We start from the raw sequence: 25,029 nt of genomic DNA on the forward strand, positions 1-25,029 counted from the left end.
GCTGCTGGAAGACAGAGACAGAGGGAGGACAAGAACAGAGAGAAGTAACTGAGCCATCACCATTCAGTGAAAGAAGTGTCACTGAGGGACCACACCATGTCAGTAATCCTCATGAAATCCTGGAGGACTGAAGAGTTGATAAGAGACTGGAGATGGAAGAGGAATCACTCCAAATGGGTGCAGAGAGAGATAGTACAATCCAGAGACTGCAGGTCACGAAGGCGATGCTCATCTTGCACAAGGTTCTAAAAGTGCCTTCTGATAGATTATCATTGTTGCGGTTAGTTGCCATTGAGTCGATTCTGACTCATGGCGACCCCATGTGTGCAGAGTAGAACTGCTCCATAGGGTCCTCAAGGCGTGATCTTTTGGAAGCAGATCATCAAGCTTGTCTTCTGAGGTCCCTCTGGGTAGATTCGAACCATCAACCTTTTCACTAGTAGTTGAGCACTTAAACATTTAAAGAGATTAAAAGGTAGTTACTAGGATCCAGAGTGAATTCAGTAGTAAAACCATTTTTAGCTAGTTTGCCACATTGGAAGATGAGGAGAATATCAAAGAAATCATGAGAATTGGTATTAACAAGCTATTTGGCCAAGTTCTTTATAATACTCTTCTGAATCTTATGGAGGAAATATGTTTTGTGTGATACACACATGGATTTATATCTGGCTGAATAAATAAAAGTAGAGAAAAGTTATTCTTATGAACCTGAAGAATAATCTCCAGAGATGAGCTGCTAGTTGGATGAAGACAAAGGAATCGGCCTTATTAAATTTGCAGCTGTCACAGGCTGAGATGTATGGAAGTAGCTTAAATGACATAGCCAAGATTCAAAACAATTTTGGTGACGTGACTGATGGACAGAAGTCAGTAACAAGGCATTTGGCAGGGATATACATAAAATCTGCCTTATCCAGGATGGGACAGACATGACCAAACATCAATTTTACTCAGGAAAAAAAAAAAAAAAGTGTATTTTGCTTTTAGTGTACCATAAATTCAAAATGAAAAACCAATATGCCACAACTACTGAAAATCCTACTTCAGGCATCTTTGCCATGAGACCAGAAGTGGATGGTGCCCAGCTACCATTACTGAACATTCTGATCAAAGATTCCATAGCAGAATCTTGATCAAAAGGGGGAAAATGCAGAACAGAACTTCAAAATCTCTTGTACTCTAGACTTTCTGGAGCCATGGAGAGTGGATTAACCCCTGACGCTATTGACCTGAGATAATCTTTAAACCTTAAATCAAAAAATAAACTCTGAACTCATCTTAAAATGGAACAGTAGTTTAGTTTAACTAGCAAAAAAGCTCTGCCTTAAGCATTATGCTCGTTGAGCATTCTTTTAAGAACTATCTATATGGTCAAATTGACAAGAGCAACTTGAAAGATTAAATAGGAACCTTCGGGGGAAGTAAGTTTATGTGAATGAGAGAGGAACAACTCAGAAAAGGAGGGTGAGAATTACTCAAAGAATGTAATTAATGCCACTAAACAGTACATGTAGAAACTATTGAATTGGTGTATGTTTTGCTGTGTATATTCTCAAAAAAAATAAATGAATAAAATTTATAGAAAAAAACTTCAATTTTAATCTGCTGTGATAAAAGAATAATATCCAGAAAAACGTAGCAAAATACAACTATGACATATGCTGTTTACACCCCCATCTGGATCACTCTATACTGTTTTGGATTCCCTATTTTTAAGAGGATCATCAACAAACGTATTTTCCTAGAAGAAGATAATCACGTAGGTAAAAGCTCTGGAAACCATCTGTGTCAAGGTTCTCTAGAGAAAGAGACTCAGTAGGGTATATTTGTATGCATTTATACACATACATATACATACCAAAAACGAGTCAATTCCAATTCATTGCAACCCTATGGGACAGAGTAGAACTGCCCCATATGGTTTCCAAGGCTGTAACCTTTATGGAAGCAGATTGCCACATCTTTCTCCCTCAGAGTGGCTGGTGGTTTGAACTGTCGACCTTTTGGTTAGCAGCAGAGTGCTTAACCACTGCATACATACCCCTTTATACATATACATACATATGTATGTATGTATATATGTGTATACACACACACGTACACACAAAGAGACTTAAGGAATTGGCTAACATGATTATGTAGGCCGGCTAACATGATTATGTAGGCCGGCTAGCCTGAAATCTATAGGGCAGTTTGGCAGGCTGGTCACCCAGGTAAGAGCTGATGCTGCAGTCTTGAGTCTGAATCCTTTCTTCTCCGGGAAACCTCAGTTTTTGTCATAAGGTCTCCAACTGATTAGATAAGGCCCACCACGTGATGGAAGAAAACTAGATTTGTGTTTGATAAAAGGGCTGGGTACTGTAGCCTAGTCAAACTGAGACATAAAACTAACCATCACATTATCTCACTTGATGAAAGAAGGAAATGGAAATTGGACATGTTAGCGTTCTTCACATACAATAAGGATTATGTAGAAAGGATGAAAGAATGACCTTTTAAAATTCAATTCTGTTTCACTCTCCCACTTAAACCCTTCCATAGCTACCACTGCTCCTAAGTGTGCACGTCCTTTCTTATAAAAGCCTTGCAGACTTAGCACAGCCTTCCTCTAAGCCTGTTCCCCTATCACTTCCTTCACTCCCCAGCCAGTGTACTAAACTGCTCAACTCCAGTATACTCCAGGCTCTAGCCAAGCTAAAATTCACTCAGTTTCTCAAAAACACATTCCCTCTTGCTGCCAGGCTTTTGCACTGTTTCTCCCTCTTCTTGGGACATTCTTCCTCACTCTCTTTGCTGAGCTAAGCCCTTGTATCCTTTGAGTCTCAGCTTAATTAGTAACTCCCTCTAGGAAGTTTACCCTAGTCCCCATCTCCCTCCTACACAAACACAAGACAGGTACCTCTCCCAGGTGCTCTCAGAACACACTGCCCTCCCCCTGGGACACCACTGTTGACACTGAATTCTAATTGCCTGAAATCTCCTCACACACAAAAACAAAAAAACCCACTGCCATTGAGTAGATTCTGACTATTATGGACCCTAAAGGACAGAGTAGAACTGCCCCGTAGGGTTTCCAAGGAGTGCCTGGGGTATTCGAACTGCCAACATTTTGGTTAGCAGTTGTAGCTCTTAACCACTATGCCACCAGGGTTTCTACCTCACACACAAGAGCCCCTATAAACTCCAGGAAGACAGAGGTCCAAGTCTGTCTTTTTCACCGTTGCATCCCCAATATCTAGTGCAGTGACATGATTCAATGAATGAATATTGTTCAAGAGAGGGATGTTTAGGACCAAAGTGTTGAAGTTGCAGGAAAGAAAGCTTACACTCAAATTAAGAAAGAACTTACCTATCCTCTACCTTGACTCCCTGAGTTAAGACACCTATCTCCCCCTGACCTCTGGGGCCCAGCTATTCCAAGATTCTCCCACCTGTGTATGTAGGAAGAGAAAAGCACTTGGTTCTCTGGATGCCCCTTCCAGACAGGCCTCTGTGCTCCTGCTGCTATCTGCACTCTGGATAATTTATAAATTAATGAAAAAATTTTTCTTTTATTCTTGAGGTAATTCCTTAGAGAAATAGGTGTCCTGTCTGAATGATTGGCACTTCACCTTCATCTAAATTTTCTCCAGGTATAGAAGTTTAAAAGGATTAGTAAATGTGCTTACAATATGCTTTATTTACTCTAGGAAAAATTAAAGAACATATTTGTTAAGAACTAATAATTTCTTAAAAAGAACGCACATCCACCTGTGAAAACCTTGAGGGGTAACAAAACATCCTAATTAATGTGTAGGCCTGAGACCCTTATGTCCAGACCTTTATTTCTTCCCTGAGAAGTAAGAAACCAACAGAAATCGTTTACCTAAATCAATAGTATATTGTTGTTATTGTGTGCCATAGAGTCAATTCTGACTCATGGTGACCCCTTGTGACACAGTAGAACTGCCCCATAGGGCTTTCTAGGCTATAATCTTTGCAGAAGCAGATCACCAGGTCTTTCTCTCTTAGAGCCTCTGGTGGGTTTGAACTGCCAGGCTTTCAGTTAGCAGCCTAGGGCTTAAGCATTGCTCCCCCACGGCTCCATCAATATGTGCTGTTGTTGTTGTTGGGTGCCTTCAAGTCGGTTTAATAGTACATTAAATCTGTTGCCATAGAGTTGATTTCAACTCATAGTGACCCTAAAGGACGGAGGGTTTCCAAGAAGCACCTGGTAGATTTGAACTGCCGACCTTTTGGTTAGCAGTGGTAGCTCTTAACCACTTCGCCACCAGGGTTTCCTCAATAGTGCATTAATAATCATCTATTTTAACATATCAATGAGCATGCGTTTTATGCACACTTTATGCCCCCCAATCTTGTGGGGGGGGGGTCATGACTAAGTCCCTAACGTGGGAGTCTTTTTCCAAAATTAACATGTAAAATTATGTGTATGTGTGTGTACAGCTTATTTATATTAACATCAGTCAGGAATTCCCTGCCTCAATGAAAAAAAAAATTTTTTTTTGGTAGAATTATCCTTTGTATTTTTTCTTCTATTTCAAGTTCAACCCCCAGGGCAGCTGGGGGCACAGTTAAGTGATTCCACTTGGGTAAGCGCCTACAACTCACTCTGGCGGGCCGTCTCTGGTGTGCTCTGACTTTAAATCCTGCTCAGTGGCAGCCGGCCAACTTCCCCAGCAAAGGTCATTCTGCGCAGGGATTGAGAGGCATTAAAGAGCTTAAAAGGAGGAAAAGATAATTACCAAATACCCAGTCCATGTTATAAGAGCCTAGTAAATTCTAATAATAAAGTCTCTAGATTATAAACTGTGGAATTATTTCTTAGAGCAAACTGTACTCCAAACAATACTGGGAAAATGAATTGCTTTATCTGCTTTAAATCACTACAGTAACGCAGTATAAATGTCTCAATTCTCCTGAAAGCCTACAGGACCCGTTCTCTCTCTTTCTCTCTCTTTCCCAAAGAGAGCATTCTCTAAATGAAACCCATCCATGAATTTCTGTTCTCTGTTTAGTCTAAAAAGTGTTAGGTCAAAATTTATTTACTAAGAATCTTAACCCCTTAATGCCTGAGACCCTGAGGAATTCCTATTTTCTATCATTATATCAAAGATCCCTGGTTGTATAGTGGTTAAGGGCTTGACTGCTAACGAAAGATCTAAGGTCCAAACCGGTCAGCTGCTCCATGGCAGAAAGAAGTGGCAGGATGCTTCAGCAAAGATTTGCAGCACTGGAAACCCAGTGCTATCCTATACGGTCGCTGTGAGTTGAAATGGACTCGACAGCACACAGCAACGACATCACTACAACATAGAAAATGTGACGTTTTAATCAATTATAACATCCATAGAGCCGAGGTCACTTGTTAATGGTCAGGCTCAGAGTCCAACCTGAATGAACACCCTCTGACGCTCCTGTTGACTTTATTAAAGGTGATCAGATATTCAAAGGAGTTTCTAAAGTCACTTCTCAATGAGAGCGTTTTTACTTCTCGCACATTCAAAAATAACTCAAAAGTTTAAAAAGTCTATACCCAAGGTTGAGCTAGTGTAGCTGTGTGAGGTACTTCCAAACAATGTGCAGAATTCATTTGAAACTATGTGAACATCATGAAAACAACCCAAAAAACCAAACCCAGGGCCGTCGAGTCGATTCCGACTCATAGTGACCCTATAGGACAGAGTAGAACTGCCCGATAGAGTTTCCAAGGAGCGCCTGGCGGATTCGAACTGCCGACCCTTTGGTTAGCGCCGTAGCACTTAACCACTAGGCCACCATGGTTTCCGAAAACAACCCAATAGTGGGAAATATTTGTAAACTGCATTTCCAGAGTCTCACACACAGTTCTCCCCAGTTCCGGTTTGCTGCAATCTCCCGGCACACCGCATAATACAGTGTGAAGCTTTTTCTTTTTAAGTAGGTATTTGAATAGGTATTATCCTTTAGAGTATTCGTTAGAGAGGCTATCCAATTATTCAAATAACGCTGCTATTGTTCCAAATATATTTAGGAATTCTGTTAGAATAACGTCTTTATGGAATAGTACACAAGCCACATAATAAAAACATCCGTTTCATTACTTTTGCTTTCCGGGTTTTACTAACCAAAAACGATGCTGCTTGGCTTGATTGTTCTCATTGTCGGTACAGTTAGTTTTGACGTTATCCCTCCTGAGTCTTTGCAGACCTCGAATTCACTCTCTAATGACGAGTACTCACTGGCCTCTAGAATACTCAGAAGACTACACTAAAGTCCAGAGGGCCATTGCTGAAGAGCTACCTGCCACGCCCTGAACCAAAACATCTCCAGTGAAGAATGCAGCCTCCCAAAGTGATTGCTTTTAAAATGACATTGCTTACTTGGATGTGCAATTATAGGAAATAATTAAGGAACTCATTTCCCCAAACGCGTAAAGATAACTAAGTTACTATATTGAGTAAGAGTGGATGGAATTTATAGTACTTTTTTAAGTTACTCAACATAGCTGATACCACATCTCTTAATGGCTTTGTTTCACAATAGTACAGAGGTACAGCCCAACTGCAAGGTAATATTTAATGAGTCTGGAGATGATTGTCTAAGAAATTGCACAGCATTAGGCAGAAAATTACAGTTTAAGAATTTATTCTGGTGCAATGTTACATTGTTTTAGTTCAAATAAGAGTGGTAAAAGCTAATCAACAAAGATTAGATTGTATTTCAAAGGAGTAGAAAACTTACTGTTTTCACAGGTTAATAAATCAGTAGGGAAGAGTTGTAAAAATGCCCATTTCACTTTTTCAAATCACCTGTGGTGGTGGCTTTTATGTGTCAACTTGGCTAGGCTACGATCTCAGTGGTTTTGCCAAACAGTGGATTAGTTTCTGTTCCATAATACGATCTAGTGCAATGTAATATAATCACCTTCCATAATGCAGTCTAGTGTAATATAATCAATCAGTCGAAAGGGATGTTCCTTAGGGTGTGGTCTGCCTCCAGATTATAAATAAGTATTTTGACAGAGCTTGCTCTCTCTCCTCATGCTACGGAAGACTTAGGATCTCGGGATTCAAGCCTACAGAAGTCGCCAGACTGCCGCCAGACCTACAGGTTCTGGACTTGCCAGCCCCAAACATAATCATGTGAGCCAATCTCATGAAGAAAATCTCCCTCCCCTTCTGTATATGTATATGTGTGTGTATGTATGTGTGTATATATATATATAAGTATGTATGTTTTATATATATATATATATATATATATATATATATATATATATATATGAAAACCTGGTGGCACAATGGTTAAGAGCCACAGTTGCTAACCAAAAGATTGGCAGTTCGAATCCACCAGGTGCTTCTTAGAAACTCTATGGGGCAATTCTACTGTATCCTATAGGGTTGATATAAGTCAGAATTGACTGTATGGCAATGGGTTTTTTCATGGACCCCTGGTGCATACACACACACACACAGAGCCACCAGCCACTCTGAGGGATAAAGATGTGACAGTCTGTTTCTGTAAAGATTTTTTAAAAAAGAGGTATTCGACTTAATGTCAGAACTGACTCACGATGGAGTCGTTGGAACGGAATCCCATCATAAGTCAGGGATGGCCTATAAAGAAAAACTAGATTGAAAATGAAGGAAAAATTAGGTTCAAAAAAGATTTTGGAAGATGTAAGTAGACAGAAACAAGTATGTGTGTGTGTGTGTGTGTGTGTGTTGGAAAGAAGGAGCAACAGCCCTAACTGACATGATTGAGAGGTGGTGGGGCTGTCAGAACACAGCTCAGCCTTTGGCCCCTCACTGCCTGCTTCCATCTCCTGTGCTATCTAAGCCAGAGCACTCAGGTCACTCTGCTTGCTCCTGGCAGCCCAAGGACCCAGCAGTGCTGCAAAGTCAGGAAACATTCCTACAGAGCAATCCATTCTCTTCCGGTCCCAGATGCTGCTGTGTTGGCACATCTCATCAGCCTTGGCAGTCATACAACAGAACTATATTTATATACCACAGACTTTTTCGTGAGTTTGTTTTTGAGGAGCAGTACATACCTAATGCTGGAGTTTGACTTGGCCAATAAATCATATCATATGTATGTGGGAACTTGGTGAGTGGGCCCTTGAAAGGGTACTAACAGTAATAGAATGAAATCCAGGAAGCTAACTGAATGGGCGCTTTGTCCAGAGCCAAGTAATTTGCTGGGCAAGATATTAATCTTCTCACAATTTGAAGGAAAATGGGCTGAGGGTGACACAAGGAAGAAAAGGAGATGGGAGAGGAAGAACAGAGGAGGAGGAGTTGGCCAAGGAGGAAGAGTGAGGCAAAGACGATTCTTTTTTTTTTTTTTTTAAATAATATCTTACTGTGTTTACACAGCAAATCAGGTTCCAATTTCACAATTTCTATACAAATTTTTTAGTAACTGTAGTTAGATTTCCCACAATGTGTCAGCATCCTCTTTAATTGGGTTCTAGTTGTCCTATTTCCAGTACTTTAGTTTCCCTGCCCCCTTATCTTCTCATCGTTGCTTTAGAGTAATTGTTGACCTTTTGGTCTCGTATAGATGACTTTTTTAACGCAGCGCCGTACTCATGTGTAATATCCTTTATTTTGTGTGCCAGTCTGTTATTTCACTAAACAGTAACCTCAGGGGATAGTTTCAGTTCAAGGTTTAAAGTGTATCTCAGGGCAATTATCTTGGGGAGTCCTCTAGTCTCAACTGGTCCAGTAAATCTGGACTTTGTAAGAATTTGAGTCCCAATCCACACTTTTATGCCATTCTATCAGGATCCACCTGTGTGGCCCTGATCAGAATGGTCAGTAGTGGTAGCTGGGCACCATCTAATTCTTCTGAAAGAGTATTCTTTCTCACACCCTCAGCAGTCCACTTATCTGCTGTGTACGGGTGCTAAGAAAATGTTTTCCATGATGCTGGAATCAAGTCACAATTTCAGTTTCATTTAAGGAAATCAGATTTTTGAGCAAACAAGTTCCTAAAAACTCAAGGCCACACTTCAATAAGTCACTACTCACATACACGCATATATATGTGAGAGCTACTAATGAAACTAATGAAAATATGCAGAAGGAATAAAGGTAAAATAAATGTATATTTAAGCAAATAAAAACTGAGAAATTTCACCACAGAAGACCAGCACAGAAAAATCAATGAGCTCATAAGAAGCCATCCGAGAAGTTAGACAAAGGGCAGAAAAATAAACACAAAGAAAGTAGGAAGGAAATAATAAAATATAAGAATAGAAGTTGTAAATAGATGTACAATAGAGATAAACAACAGAGTCAAATTTAGACCCTTTGAAAGCCCCAATAAAATTGATAAACTTGTGATGATAGTAATTAAGGAAAAGGCTGAAATAAAGAAAATCTTAACAGACCCTGGAGGCATGAAAAATATTTTAAAAGAACCTTTGACCAATTTGTGCCTGTGAATTTTAAAATTTAGGTGAAATTGGCCAACCCCAAATAAATTTAATTTAGTAAACCTAATATAAGAAGAGGAAACCCCGGTGGCGTAGTGGTTAAGTGCTACAGCTGCTAACCAAAAGGTCAGCGGTTTGAATCCACCAGGAGTTCCTTGGAAACCCTATGGGGCAACGGATTCCAGGGGAATACAAGAAGAAATAGAAAACAAAAATAGTTTTAATATCATGAAAGATTTTCACCAGTAACTAAAAATCTTCCCACAAAGAAAACTCTGGATGAGGTTGGCTTCACTGGTGAGTTCTAAAAAAAAAAATACCCAAGGCTGGTAGTATTCCAATCTTACAGAACATCTGTCAGGGAGTGGTAGAAGGAGTTACACTGCTCAAATCATTTTCTGAGACTAGCATTATCCTGGAACTAGCGTTGAATAGAAGAAAAGTAACCAGCCTCACCAATACAAATACTGATGCAAATATCCTAAAATAATATAAACATATTATATCCAGAAATATATCAAAATAATAATATACCAAAACAAAGCTGAGTTTATATCAGGAATGTAGTGTTACTTTAACATTAGCCAACCAAGATAATTCCTCACATTAACAGATTAAAGGAGAAAAAAAAATTATTATCCCTATTACTGTAGAAAATAATTTCACAAAATTCAGTGTCAATTCATGGTAAAAAAAAAAAAAAAAAAGAACTTTCAGCATACTTAATCTGCTACAAGAAGGAGAAAAAACTATAGCAAATATCGCACTCAATGGAAAAGTTTGAACCTTTAGCTCTCTGATACTTTAAACGAGACAAAGAAGCTCATTACGATTTAGGTATTTCTACTCAACATTGCAAGGAAACCCTGGTGGCATAGTGGTTAAGAGCTATGGCTGCTAACCAAAAGGTCAGCAGTTCAAATCCACCAGCAGCTCCTTGGAAGCCCTATGGGACAGTTCTACTCCATCCTATAGGGTCACTATGAGTCAGAATCGACTCGACAGCGATGGGTATTCAACATTGCACTGGTGATCCTAGCCAATATACCAAGATAAGAAAATGAAATAAAACTAAATCACAAAAAGGAATAAATAAAGCTGCAGAAGGCATGATTGCAAACATGGAAAATTCAAAGTACAGGCAGGTAAATTATTAAAACAAAGAAAAAAACAGAAAATTACGTTTTTTAAAAAGTACTGTTTACGATATCATCCCCCCGCCCCCAGAAAAAAGAAAAACTCTCAAATGCCTTGGGATAAATCAAATAAAAGTGTATAACCCCTGTACAAAGAAAAGTATAAGACATTACCGAGAGAAGTTAAAGAAGATGCAAATAAATAAAAGGACAAAACTGTAAGACTCAATATTCTATGTCAATTTCCCCAAATGGGTTTATATATTCAATATTATCCTAATCAAAATTGCAATAGGTGCCTACGTGAGTGTAAGAGTGTGTGTTGGTTAGCAGTTGGTTAGCATGCATGCAAACCGACAAACTGGTTCTGAAACTTATCTGGAAATTCAAAGTTACAAAACAATCAAAAAAAGAAGCTCAAAGTTGGAAGGTTTATGTTACTAGCTATACAATTCACTATAAAGATAGGACAATTACTGGCTATACAATTTATTTTAAAGATAGACTAACTAAAACTGTGTGGTATTTATGCAATAATAGACTAAAGGCCAATGGAACATAGGAGAATAAAAAAAAAAGACAGGAGAAGCTAACACAGTGACACCTGTGAAAGCCAGAACTCAACAGGACTGCCTTGTTTTTCCAGGTCTTGCAAGTTTTCCACCTTTGACAGGGTGTGGTCTTACCACTTTTGTATCACTCATTTTACTGGAAAATATTTGAATTTTCCTTCTCTGATAGGTTTCTGCCTTATACAGATTCCAGCTTACCCAGGTTTTACTTTATATGATATTAGAAGTCAGGATAGTGGTTAACTTTGGGAAGAGGAATGGGACAGTGATCAAGAGTAGGCACAAGGGGTCCTCTGAGGTACTGGTCCTGGTGATCATTCAAATATATGCATTTTAGGATAATTTATCAAGTTTTGCATAATTTCCTTGTGCTCTTTTTAGATATAGAGTAGATTTCACCTAAAATGTTCTTTTAATACTATTAAAATTAGTATTTAGTAATAACAAAATATATTAACTCTGTCCTCAGAGAAAACTATAGAGTGTCATTGTAAAATATTAAAGAAGACTCATATAAATACAAATATATCATGTTCGTGGCTAGGAACACTCAATATTGTAAGTATAGAATTCACTCAAAATTCGCCTATACATTTAATACAATTTCAGTCAATATACCAAACGGTTGTTTCTGTGCCTGTGTGTTTATAACTTGATCCGCTAATAATTTACATGGCAAAGGGATAAAAAATACTCAAGACTGTTTTGGAGAAACAGAAGAATGGGGTGACCTTGCTGTCCCAGATGTCGAGGCTTGTTGTAAGAATGTGATACTGACGCAGGATGACAAGTAGTTGATGGAGGAGAACACAGACCTCAATCCAGCCCATCCATATTGGGCCATTTGACGTCAGCTTGCAGTTGGTTTCACTACAGAACAGTGGGTTAAAGGGTAGGCATTCAATAAATGGGGCCAGATCAGGCACATGTGCATACAGAAAAAATAAAATTAGGTTATTTGTTCACAATTTACCAAGAAATCAACTCCAGATTGAGTATAGAGCACTTATACGCAAGTCAAAACTTTGAAGCTTTTAGACGATAACGTGAGGATTTTCTCTTTGTGACCTCTGCCCAGTCAAAGATTTCTTAAAAAAGGGCTAAAAAAAAGCACAAAATACAAGGAAAAACATGGTATATTTGACCATATAAAAATTAAGAATGTTCCTCAAAAAAAAAGTCACAGAACGGGCAAATTAATGAGCTGTTCACAGGTGGTAAGATTGAGCAGTTAATCACTTGCCTTAGATCACTTCCCTAGGAAGAGAAGAGCCAAAGAAGCAAAATCAGATCCATGACCGTGACCACGCACGCTCTTTCCCAGCACCTCTAGACTGCAACAGAGTTCCCTTTGGAAGAGTCTGGCTGTAACACTGGATTCGTTATATTTTACCATGTTTCTTTCACATCCACTGAGTAAAAAAAAAAAAAAAATTTATTTTTTGAGTGTACAGGCCTAAAAAGTGGCCTCATAATAAACTACCCATCATGTTCAGACAGCTGCTGCCCCAATGACCAACCCAACATAATTTCCTTAGAAGTCCCAGGGTAGACTTGAACCACGAGTTCCCCATGACAAAACAGAGCAGTTCTAAACTCTCATAGAAATAATTTCCCTCCTTTCCAGTCAGGAGGCAGTAAGATGGAAATTCATTTAAATTCTACAAAGCCAACCAATTTTTATCACCTTGGACTGTATCTCACAACATTCAGTGCGTGGAACACTATTTCCTGAGTTAACCTGCAGTAAATACTGCACTCAGACCCCAAGGAAGCTAATGTCCAGAGCAAGAAATTGTGTTCGCTGCAAATGCATGTACTTGCATAGGGTGATCTTTAAAAGCCAGTAATTCTATATGCATACTTAAAGGGCAGAGGGGAAGAAAAGGAAGTTAGGAGTTAGCTTTATGGACTTTCATTCTTGTGGCATATTTTTAAGTCAGATAACAATACTAAATGTGTGTAAACAGGTATAATCAGTTTAATTCACAGAGATAGCTCATAAAGCAATTACAATATATTGGGAGAAGCCAGGTACAAAGTGCCTCAGCACCAACCTTCATTACTTGTACCTGACTCAACCTGAATTTAGCAATAATATTGGAAGATTTTTTTTGTGTGTGAGAAGAGAAATGAGTGTGTTGATTATTAATCAATGAGTGTCTACTCCGGAATGCCACAGGTCAGATATAACATAATAATATCAGAATAAGATGGAATTTATGTTCAAGAGCAGAAAGGTAGTTAAGAAAGGAATTTAAAAAAATGAAAAACAGAAATGATACCATTAGACCTTTGGAGATATTTAAAAGTCTGAATTTGGGAAGGAGCAGTTGTGCTGTTATATGAATGTTGACATATCAAGGTGACAATTTTATTGTATTAATAGTTGACACCAAAATTACATTAGGGACTCCTGCTTCCTAAGAGTAGGTCCCTGGGTGGTACAAATGGTTTGCACTCAACTACTAACTTAAAGGTTGGGTGTTCAAACTCATCCAGGGGTACCATGGAGGAAAGGCCTGACTATCTGCTTCCATGAAGATTACGGCCAAGAAAACCCTATGGATCAGTTCTACTCTGTAACAGATGGGGTCGTCATGGGGCAAAATTGACATGATGGCAATGTGTTTTGTTTGCTTTTGGTTTCCTGAGAAGAAAGGACCGGAATAACCCTCAACCCTAAAACAACTAAAAAACTGACAAAATATATGAAATAATGGTATTCACAGCATCAAGGTGGCGGAAAGAAAGCCCTTTCAAGAGCCCAAATCCTATCGGTGAATATGAGATCATTGCACCACTACGGCACAACCCCATCTCAGCCCTCCTGTGACCTTCAGTGATGCCCACCTCACTTGCCAATGCTCTGTGTGAGGGGAAATTTCATAGGAAAAAAAAAGAAAATTTCTCACATTTGAACTGAAACGATTTGGACAGACTCATCATACAAGAAGCTGGTGTCTTGGGGAAATGAGAATAACTATTGGGAATGACTTAGACTCCTACAAGGCATAGACAAGGATACAAGACAAGCTTTCCTAGATTCCAAAGAGTAGAGAGGTTCCACATGATATAGAGACATTAGCTCTCATAAACTTAATTAATATAGCCCTTTAAGTATATTTGGGGAGATTCTTGGATTTCTTCCTATGGCTATGTTTATATTACATGCCTCCAATATATTGAAAAGCCAAGCAAAATTCAATGAGAAACGTTTAACTGATTCTTTATTTTAAAAGGTCTCCAGAGTATGAATATTTGATCACCCAATTTATTTAGGAAAAAAACACCTTCCTGAAAAATGTGTGCAAATTAAAACACAAGACAACTACACAATTAAGGCAAAATGCCTAACTGGAGGCCTTTTCCCTTCTAACTTGTTGGTCTCTAAGTTTCTTCTCCCAGCAACAAATGGTGTCTGCCTAGAGATTTTGAATTATTTTTATTGTTAGTCTTCTGAAATACAATGAGCAAGACAAAGCATGTGAAAAAAAAAATCACATAATATTGAGGGTGTTGCTGCAGCTTGATATTCAGCCAGTCTTTTTTAATGTCAGAGAAAAGATATTGAAGAAATGTTTTGAAAAAATCAAAGAAGGTACCCAGAGTTGGGCTAACATTTTATTTCAATGCCTATGCCATGATATCATGAGGAATATAGCTTAATATGATATTCATGGTGTCCTTGCCCTTGGCCATAGCCTTAATTGCATTCTCAGTGAGACTGTAAGTTTTTCAACTCTTTTAAGGTCAATTTTCTGGCTGTTTTGGGCCTCATCAATTTTGTCCACATAAAGTTAAAAAAAAAAAAAATCTCAAGTACACTTAACTATGAGGAAGCCTAAATTCACAAACGGATCTAATTCCTCCTGAAATAAAGGTTTTAATCTTGAATTGGTGCAGTTATACCCTAGGTATTTTTGCCTGGGAATTCTGTTGCTATTTAAAATTAGATTTTAATGTGAGGGTAGGGGTGCTGCCACTGAGGTTCTCAAACTTCAGTGAGCATCAGAATGCCCCAGAAAACGAGTTTAAACAGAAGCTGGGCCCCTCCTGCAGAGATTATGATGCAGTAGATCTGGGGGGAGGCCTGAGAATTTGCATGTCTCACAAATCTCCAGGCACTGCAGGATGCTGCTGGCTCTGGGGCCACGCTTTTGAAACCACTGATCCGCCATATTGGTAGCTGTGTGAGTATGCCCACACATCACACAGTTATTAGTGGAGATAATCATGCAACACGGGTGGGAAAAATACAGAAGAGAAAAAGTGGCTCGTGCTGTGCTCTAAATTTCGTACTTAGCTGGTAACCAAAAGTCAGCAGTTCGAATCCTCCAGCCAGTCCTCGAAGATCCTAAAAGGCAGTTCTACCCCGTCCTATAGGGTTGCTATGAGTCGGAATTGACTCGACGGCAACAGGTTTGGCTTTTATGGTTTTATACATACATATGTTCATACATATACACGATATCTATACATATATGTGTATAGACACATACACACACAATGATAATGTTTGATGATTTCAAATTCCTTGTTGCAGGATCCAGTCTAGCTGGTTACAAGCAGAAGAAGATTTATGAAGGGAAATTGGAAATCTCAGAACCATGTGAGGGCCTGGGGAAACAGAATCAAGGCTGAGCTGCCAGGGACACTGCCCAGAATCTCACCAGAGAGCTGGTCACAGAACAGTCACCTGTGCTGCCACCATCACCCACTACACACACAAAAACGTGTTCTGCTGCCTTGTACCTGCCAAGGTGGGTGTCTGCCCTATACCTAGTTGCTCCCGTGACTCATTTCCAGGTCACAGCCCTTTGGATGCGTTAGACCAGCAGGTGTCAAGCCACACATCTGCACCCTAACATCAAAGACGACTGGCAAGCAAGGTTTCTTTTAGATTCTACATTGGAATCAGACTGTGGAGAGACTTTTAAAAAGAGAACTTTGAGAAACTACAAATGTCAGATATTCTGTACTCCTCTGGAGTGCTTAAAAAAAAAAATCAAACCCGTTGCCATTGAGTGGATTCTAACTCTCAGGGACCCAGTAGAGTATCCCAGGCTGTAAATATTTACAGGAGCAGATTGCCAGGTCTTTCCTCCTGCAAAGCCACTGGTGGGGTCAAACCACCAACCTTTTTTGTTAGCAGCTGAGCGCTTAACCCCTGCTTCAACAGGGTTCTCTTTGGGAATGCTCGGAGCCATGTCAGTCCACCACGTGGGATGTGGGGTCTGAGGATATCAAATTTGAAAATCTGTCTTCACTGCCTAGCGAAGCCTAGAGCTTTGGGTCACACAGGCTGGGGAGAGTAGCTCTTCACATTTGATGAGCTGATGCTTCTTCTGCAATTCTGCCAACCCTGAGCCCTAGGGCAGAACAGGGACACCTTTGTACTCCCTCTGCCACTCCTCCAGAGAAAACTGCCTTGTGTGTGTGCGTGTGTGTGTGCGTGCACCCCAACGCCTATGCACCTGTGAGCCCACCCTCACAGCTCTCTGAGAGCAGCGCTGTGTGCAAACAGAAAACTCTTCCGATTTCATTTAATAAAGCAAGTGCTTTTTAGAACTTCAACAACATGGTTCAGAAACAAATAGTTTTTATCCAGTACTAGTGAGCTAGAGAGAGAGAGAACTCCCAAGTTCTCACTAGATCCCAAAATAGAAAAGCAACTTCCCCACAGTTACCATTTGCTGGCTGTGACCTCGGGTAAACAGATGGCATTATTGTTGCTGCATCTGGTATCCAGTAGACACCCACATTCAAGAGGTACCAGCACCGTAGGTCAGGGATAAATATAGCTGTCTATGGATCCCCTCCTGTTTGGAACCTTTCCTTCCAGTGAAGATGGAACATTCGATGGGGAAAGTAAGAGACACTTACCCCATACGTAGCCCACACATGCTTTACAGGGGAAAATAAAGACTCTAATTTGAAGTAAGAAAAATCCAACCCTTTCTGAAAAGCATAAATTTAATAGGGGGAAGAGAGAAGTATATTCTTGTTGAGGAAAAAGAAAATCAATTGAACAAGCAGTAAAAGCAGTCCCACACAATATTTATGTAGCTTATTCTTTAATTAAAAAATAGAATTGGCCTCAAACTATGGATTCTTGTGTCCATTTTTGTGCTCACTGGAAGTTTAAATCTAGGCATCTTTCCCCATTTTCAAGTAGCCTTGCCATTGCTCCTCCCACTTCTGTATTCCACTGAATTCAGGGACCCAATTTAGAGCCCTGGCAGTGCAGTGGTTAAGAGCTTGGCTGCTAACCAAAAGACTGGCAGTTCAAATCCACAAGCTGCTCCTTGGAAACCCTACGGGAGCAGTTCCGTTCTGTCCTATAGGGTCGCGATGAGTTGGAATCAACTTGACGGCAATGGGTTTGGGGTTTGGTATCTGTGCTTGGCTGACACCCACCTGAACATTTCCTCATGTTGCCCACCTTCGTTTTCCCTCGCAAAGAAACACATCTCCCCTCCAGGCCCACCCTGCGGTTAAAACCAAACGGATAAGCAATTCACATTAAGGTATTCCTGATGTCTAACAGTGTGACATGGGCTAATCCTTTCAGATTTACTTACTTGTATTTTTATTGAACATTTATGTCCGCTATAGCCCATTGCAAAGTCACTCGTACTGATTTCAGACTCACAGTGGGATGTGGATTCAATGTTTTACCAGGTAATTCTCTGCTTCAAGAGGCCAGCCATGTTGGATATCTTGAAGCCTTAGAAATCTTGAGTTGTTTTTTTTTTTTATTAATGTTAATTTTTGTTAAAGTATTATTTGCAAATAGTTTTAAAAATTATATAGGTAAATAGTTCTAAGAAGCTTAGAACAAAAACTAAAAACAAAATTCCTTGATCTTGCACTTTATTTTCTCCTCTAGAAAAAACCACATTCAACTTTTCAGCTTTGTCTTCCCCCCAACATCTTTAAACGACACATTTATGCAAAATACTTTTCCTCTGGTTCAATAATTTTCTACAGTATTAATCAAAAATTTCAAAAATTGAGGATTTTAGCCCGGCTACCACTGATGACTGCCCTGACAGGGAACACAACAGTGAATCCCTGATGGAGCAGGAGAACAGTGGGATGCATGTGTCAAATTTTCATAAAAAGACCAGACTTATTGGCCTGAATGAGACTGGAGGGACCATGGAGGTCACGGTCCCCAGACCTTCTGTTAGCCCAAGACTGGAACCATTCTCGAAGCCAACTCTTCAGACAGGGATTGGACTGGACTATAAGACAGAAATTGACACTGGTGAGGAGTGAGCTTCTTGGCTCAAGTAGACATGTGAAACTATGTGGGCAGCTCCTGTTTGGAGGTGAGATGAGAAGGCAACCATTATACTGGTTGAACAGACTCAAGAAATACAGGGTGGAAGGGAGGAGCGTGCTGTCTCATTAGCGGGAGAGCAACTAGGAGTACATAGCAAGGTGTGTATAAGTTTTTGTATGAGAGACCGACTTGGTTTGTAAACTCTCACTTAAAGCACAATAAAAAGAAAAAGAAAAAAATTGAGGATTTTAGTGCATTTGAGTGCTCTTTTTTTCCTTTTCGACACTTCAATGTAATTTTTATATGTATATTTTTTGGATTAGCTCAACATTAGTATGTATATTGTTATATAATTATTTATTTATAGCCAAAATACATATTATGGTTAGAGTTTCATTATTACCCAAGCTTTGTTTTACCTAGAGTTAATATGGGTATCATTTTTTTTCACCATTTCTTTAATTTTCTTTGAAAATTTAACTCTTTTTACATACAGCTTTTGACAGTTCTGTAAAACCTTCTCAATGCTATTTTCTCATATGATCGAGTGCGTCAAAAAATCCATCAATATCATTTACGTTTCTCTCCATTTACTCCCGTCTGGCCTGGACTAGCTGTTGACCTGGAATCTGCTCTGCTGTCTTTGGTAACTCCATTTTCCCAAAAAAAAAAAAAAAGTTTTTTTTTTTTTTTTTTTTGTTGCAGTCTCTTCCCTCAAGTCCAAGGCTTTCTCTTTCGTAGTTTTTCTGTTTTTGTTTTTTCCTTCATTTTGTCGAAATATGTCTTCCGGTGTTTTCCTGAGAAACGTGTATACGAAGTAAATTCTTGACACTTTTTACATCTCAAAACATCTTTATTCTACCCTGACTCTTGAGCAACAAGGCATTTCAGTACGGGAAGTTCAGGTTGAAAATTAGAATTTCGAAAGTTCTTTTCCTTCATCTTCCGGATTCCAGCGTTACTGCTGAGAAGATAGATGCCATCTTTTTCCCAGATTCTTTGACTTGTTTTTCCCTCCAGACATTTTTTGCAAGTTTTCTTTATCATTTTTTTTTATCATTGTTTTTTCTTTATCATTGTTCTGAAATTTTGGATGATATGACCTGAGGTGGGTCTATTTTTAATTCATTATGCTGAGCATCCATTGGGCTATTTCATTCTGGGGACTGATGTTCTTTGATTCTGAAAAATTTTTATTTCAGTTTACAATTTTCCCCATACTTTTCTGTTTACTGGAAACGCCTACTGTTAGATATAGGACCTCTTGAATTGATCCTCTAATTTTCTTCTCTTTTCTTCTGAATGTCTATCTCCATCTGTTTTTATTCTAAAATCTCAACATTTATTAAATATTATATTTAGGCTGTTAAGTGTCCTTGAAAGTTCTTTTAAGTTCTTGTAAGAGTTCTTTGTTGTTTGAATTGTTAAGGAACACCTTCATGAGTGGCTTATCTTCTTGCACCTTCTCAAGGACGTTAATTATAGCCTCTCTGAAATATCGTTCAGCTTGCTGTTTACTCTGGGTTTCTTTTTCTGTTTATTTTTTCTTGACATAGCCTTTTTCTTCCATCCCTTCTCCCATGTCTGGCTACCCCGTCTCTCTCTTTGTATTTAAGCCAAAGCCTCGAAGTGCTGATTAGAAGTTCCTGGGGCAGGCAGAGCTATAGATTGCTGAATGGAAGAGTGCAAACTGGGTTTATTTTTGTGGAAGGCCCCCGATTGTCAGTGTCTGCAGGTCTTTTCTCTGGCCTGTTGCCATTTCTCCAGAGAAAGTTTCTTGTCCTGGCTATGTTCTGGCACTGGGGAAGGTTTGCCATTCAAAATGCAGACTCGTATTAATGCCCCAGTTGTCACCCAGCTCTGCTCACCTGCCCTCCTCTGAGCTGTGGCCTCTGTCTAGAGCACCCTACCCTATTACTTCCTGCCCCTATTACTTCCTGCACTCCACAATGCCTGGCACTTCCCATTCCTGTGTCTCTCCAGGTCAAGCACGGAAAACTAACCTTTTTCTTATTATTACACCCCACACTTTGCCACTTGAATTGGCCAGTTGCTTCTTTTTTAATTGTTCAGTTTCATTGATGGTGAGCTTTTCTTTTTCTCCTGGTATTTTGGGATGATTTTTGAGAAGAGAAGAGTACAGAAATATCTTTTCTGTGTCATATTAAAACCTTAAGGAAATGTAATTTTTATTGAGCTTTATCTTTATAAACCAGTATAAAATTCATTATTAATCATTTCTAGGTTTTATTTCTTCTCTAAAAGTAGCAAATACATGATTTTTTGGGTAAATATTCATTATATCCTGGTACATGCAGGTTTTGAGCTATGAATCACTTAGTAAATGGAGCTACCGGTCCAAATCAAACCCGTTGCCATTGAGTCGATTCCGACTCATAATGACCCTATTGGACAGAGTAGAACTGCCCCATAGGGCTTCCAAGGCTGTAATCTTTACGGAAGCAGACTGCTACATCTTCTTCCATGGAGCAGCTGGTACGTTTGAAGCACTAACCTTTCAGTTAGCACCCAAGCATTTAAATGGTGCATCAGCAGGGCTCCTTAATGCAGCTACAGAAAAAATTATTTAAGTGACACCTGGTCTCTTAGGCCAACTTATTATCATTAAAATAAAATTTTTTCTAAGTACAATTTTTTTTTCTAGTGGAATTTTCCAGAATAAATATCCAGAATAGATCATTCCCGAATGACCTCTAAATCTTATATGAGTAATTTGAGATCTAGCTTTACTGGCAGGTACATTTTAAAATAAAGCATTTCTCTAGCAATAACACCATTTTCCATCGCCATCATGTTGGGTCCACTGTTTTTTGTGTCCTATAAAGTGTGAAAAGTAAAAGGCTTCTGCAGAACTCAGGCCACAGCTCTCATGACATGGCATGAAATAAGCAAATGACCAACAATGTCTAGATGTGGCAGTTCAGATTTGTGTTCTTTCTGTTGGGATTATCAGATTAGTAACAAGTTTTTTTTTTTTTATTGTGTGTTTTATTTGAAAGTCTAGGATATATTTAGAGATTTATACTTCAGATTACAAATAAATTTCATGGAAAGGATATGCTTTTTTAAATCTTAAATTTCCCATGTACATTCAATTCATGTAACATCAATGTTGTGCTATCTGTTCAGGAAAAAAAAATCAAAGATAAGTGATGTTGAGAAAGAGAGACTGACTCACTACTGCAGTAAGCTATGTGGAGCTTTTTGAGCTTTGCTGATGGAATCTTGGCAAAATAATTCATATTTCAGCATTTCACAGTAAAGAAAGTTTTCTAAGTTTCCTCCTTTTGGGAAAAAATTTATGCAGCTCCAAACTCAGAAAAGATCTTTAACTGAAAATCACTTGCCATTCTTTTCTTGTTTCTATGCAAATTAATATACTGTGGTAATGATGCAATATTTTTAAGATTGTCTTTTACAATTGGAAAAAGTAGGCTTTAGTTGAATGATGTAAAGACAACAAACAGGACATTGCATGTGTGAGTTTCTTACTATCATTACTTTTTCAATATCTGTATCAATCAATTAGGATGTGAAAAAGAAGAATAATAGTCATGTCAAGGTGTATAAAATGGTGAAATATATTTCAAATTGAGTTCAAGTTTGTATTTTGACCTCTATCCTAAAAATGTCTATCAGATTTACTCTATCATGTGGTTTTTATTTTCTCCTCCTTCTACCTTTGGCCACTACCGGAGAACTTAACGAAGGATCAGGAAAAGGCTGGCATCCCTCTACCAATACGAGTTGCCATCAAGCCAATTCTGACTCATGGCGATCTCATGTGTGTCAAAGTAGGATTTTTTCCACAGTTTTCAATGGCACCTTCCAAGGTGCCTCTGGGTGGACTCAAACAGCCAACCTTTCTGTTAGCAAGTGAGTGGGTTAACCATCTGTACCACTTAGCGACTCTGCCATCTAAGTAGGGGAAACTGTTGGCTTTATCCCAACACATATAGGTAGGGGCAGCTGAACGATGCAGGGTGAGAGGCCAACTAAGCACTATCCTCCCACCACCATTCCCAGACCCAAGACGTTAACGTATCAGTCACTCTGGTATATTTCTGGCAAACCTTCAAAAAGAGCACATGAAGCTATTGTGACCTTCAAACAAAAGAGACCATCACGAAATGGGACACCGGCAGGTAAATGCTGAGCCTTGGAAAAGACAAATAAGAAAAACCAAGAGCAATGGGCTCGTCACTGTGGGATGTTAAAGTACAGCGACCTATATTTTGAACAAGCTCCCTAGGAGATTCTGACCCAGATGGCTGGAAGACCAGTTTTGAGAATCCTTGGTCAGAGCCTGGTCTACTCCAGAAAATGTGGGATGAGAGAAAGGAGTTTGAGGATACAAGGGAGGGAGGGAATAAGGCTGCTGGACACATGGTTGAGGAGGAGGAAAAAGAGAGAAAGGAGCAGAGGAAGGGTGCTCAGGTTTGACACAGTAGCAAAAGAAAAAGATAGAAAAATGGAGCTGTGGTAATGAAAATAAACAAAATTAAATAATTCACAATGTTTTCTGCAGTTGTTCATTTATTATGCAATATTTTTGACCTTAGTATTTCATTACTGACCTCAAGATATTAAACCCTATCGACTAAGGACACAAATGCTTGACCCATGCCCAACCTTGAATAATTTTTCTCTTGTGTAATAATCAGGGCTTCTAACCAATTATTATAGCCCAGGTATACTGGGTTATACTGAATCAGAATCTACATTTTAACAAGACCCCCAGGTGATTCTTATGTATAACAAATTTTGAGAACAACTGCTCTACTAGTGGTTCTCAGAATTGGTCCCTAACCAGCAGTATTACCATCTCCTGGGAACTTGTTAGAAATGCAGATAGCAGGGATTCAAACTGGTTCAAAGACCTAGTAATGATCTCTCCCAAAATATAAAAGATTTGTTTAATCTTGTGAAATTAATGGCAAGTGAATGAAACAAACATCAAATTACAAAACTTTCCCAGTGCTGCAATGTATAATGGTCAAAAAGAACTTGATTTAGATCTTGAGAGTTCCTCTTTCTATGCCAGTTTTAACACCCAGTCTTTCCTGGGAACATGGAACAGCAGTGAAGGTGAGGAGTCCTGGCAGAGTGGCCCAGCCTGCCAACAGCAGCACTGAAAGGACAATTGGATCCCCTCAGGCTGAGGTAAGCACCTCATGCCACCCACCTTGGGAGCCCTCCAGATCTCTCAGCACTTACCATGTTGTTGCTGTTACTTGCTGTTGAGTCAGTTCTGACTCATGACTACCTCAATCAGCTGCACTCAGAGATTCTAATTTCCTGAATGGGACAGAGACTGCGGTTTTCAGCTCCAACACCTCCCCTTTCCCCTGCTGAGCCTTACCCACCAGTGCCTAACCTCTGTGCTGGGTTCCCTGCTTGGCAGTAAAATTTACACTCAACACTCAAACTTTGGTCCCTGAGAGTTTATTTCTATTACGCAAAGGTGAGCTTAGAGGTTATCCAATCCAATCTTCTCATGTTTATTTGAATGAACTACCCCAGAGATGCCAGTCCACCTGCCCAGGGTTGCACTGTTAGAAGCTGGCAGAGCAGAAAGAAGAATGCAGACTCCACCCCAGCTCTGCGCGCTTTCCACCAGCCAACATTTTCCTGCTTGTACTTTCTCATGTCTGCCTTATTCAACACATTGCAGAATCTTTGGTGTTCTTCCAGGTGGTTCTGAAGAACACAAAGGCACCAGCTTAATTAGACTGATGTTTTAGATATTGCCTCACTAATTTAATCACCTGTAGATGATATTTAGGGACATGGGAAAACATTAGGCGTCCCTCCTTTGCAGACATGATAAACTTGGCTATGAGGAACTGTGAGCACTGTCTGGCTTCTCACAAATCAGAACCTGAGATTATGATTCATGTAAAAATGGTTTATTAGAACATGTCCTCAGGAAGACTCAGTAGGGAAGGAGGAACAAGACCAGGAAGAGGAGGAGGCCAAGCGATGGTGTGATGGAATCCCTGCATGGTACACACAGTTAATATGTTTGGTTACCAACCGAAAGGTTGGAGATTTGAGTCTACCCAGAGGTGCCTTGGAAAAAGGCCTGATGGTCTACCTTGGAAAATTGGCCATTGAAAACCCTGTGGAGCACAGTTCTACTCTGACACACATGAGGTCATTATTAGAGTCGACTTGATGGCAACTAGTTAAATAGTGTGATATCAAGAATTTCCCTCAGAGGGTAATGTTGGCTCAGTCCTAGAGGAGCCCTGCAGAGTATGTACACCACCCCTGAGACTTGCCCCCATCAGGGGCAGGGAAGCTGGCATATTGATACCCCACAGTCATAGTCATTGGTTGGGGGGACAGTTAAATCCTCTGGGTCTTCTAGAACTCTATAAATGTGTAGTCCTCCTCCATAGAGATGCCAGTGGTGGCTGCCGGAGTTCAAAACCACAGGCAACAGAAGTGTACAGAAAGGAAAAGGACCCTGAATAAAAAATCCAATGAAATCTGCTTACATTGGTTCTATTCTCACCAAGCACCCTTTCAATTCTAATATGGCCTTTTAAGGAGATTTGCCTGATTTGAGAGAATGTG

The sequence above is a fragment of the Elephas maximus genome, chromosome 11 (assembly GCF_024166365.1).
Source record: "Elephas maximus indicus isolate mEleMax1 chromosome 11, mEleMax1 primary haplotype, whole genome shotgun sequence".
Taxonomy (NCBI): domain Eukaryota; kingdom Metazoa; phylum Chordata; class Mammalia; order Proboscidea; family Elephantidae; genus Elephas; species Elephas maximus.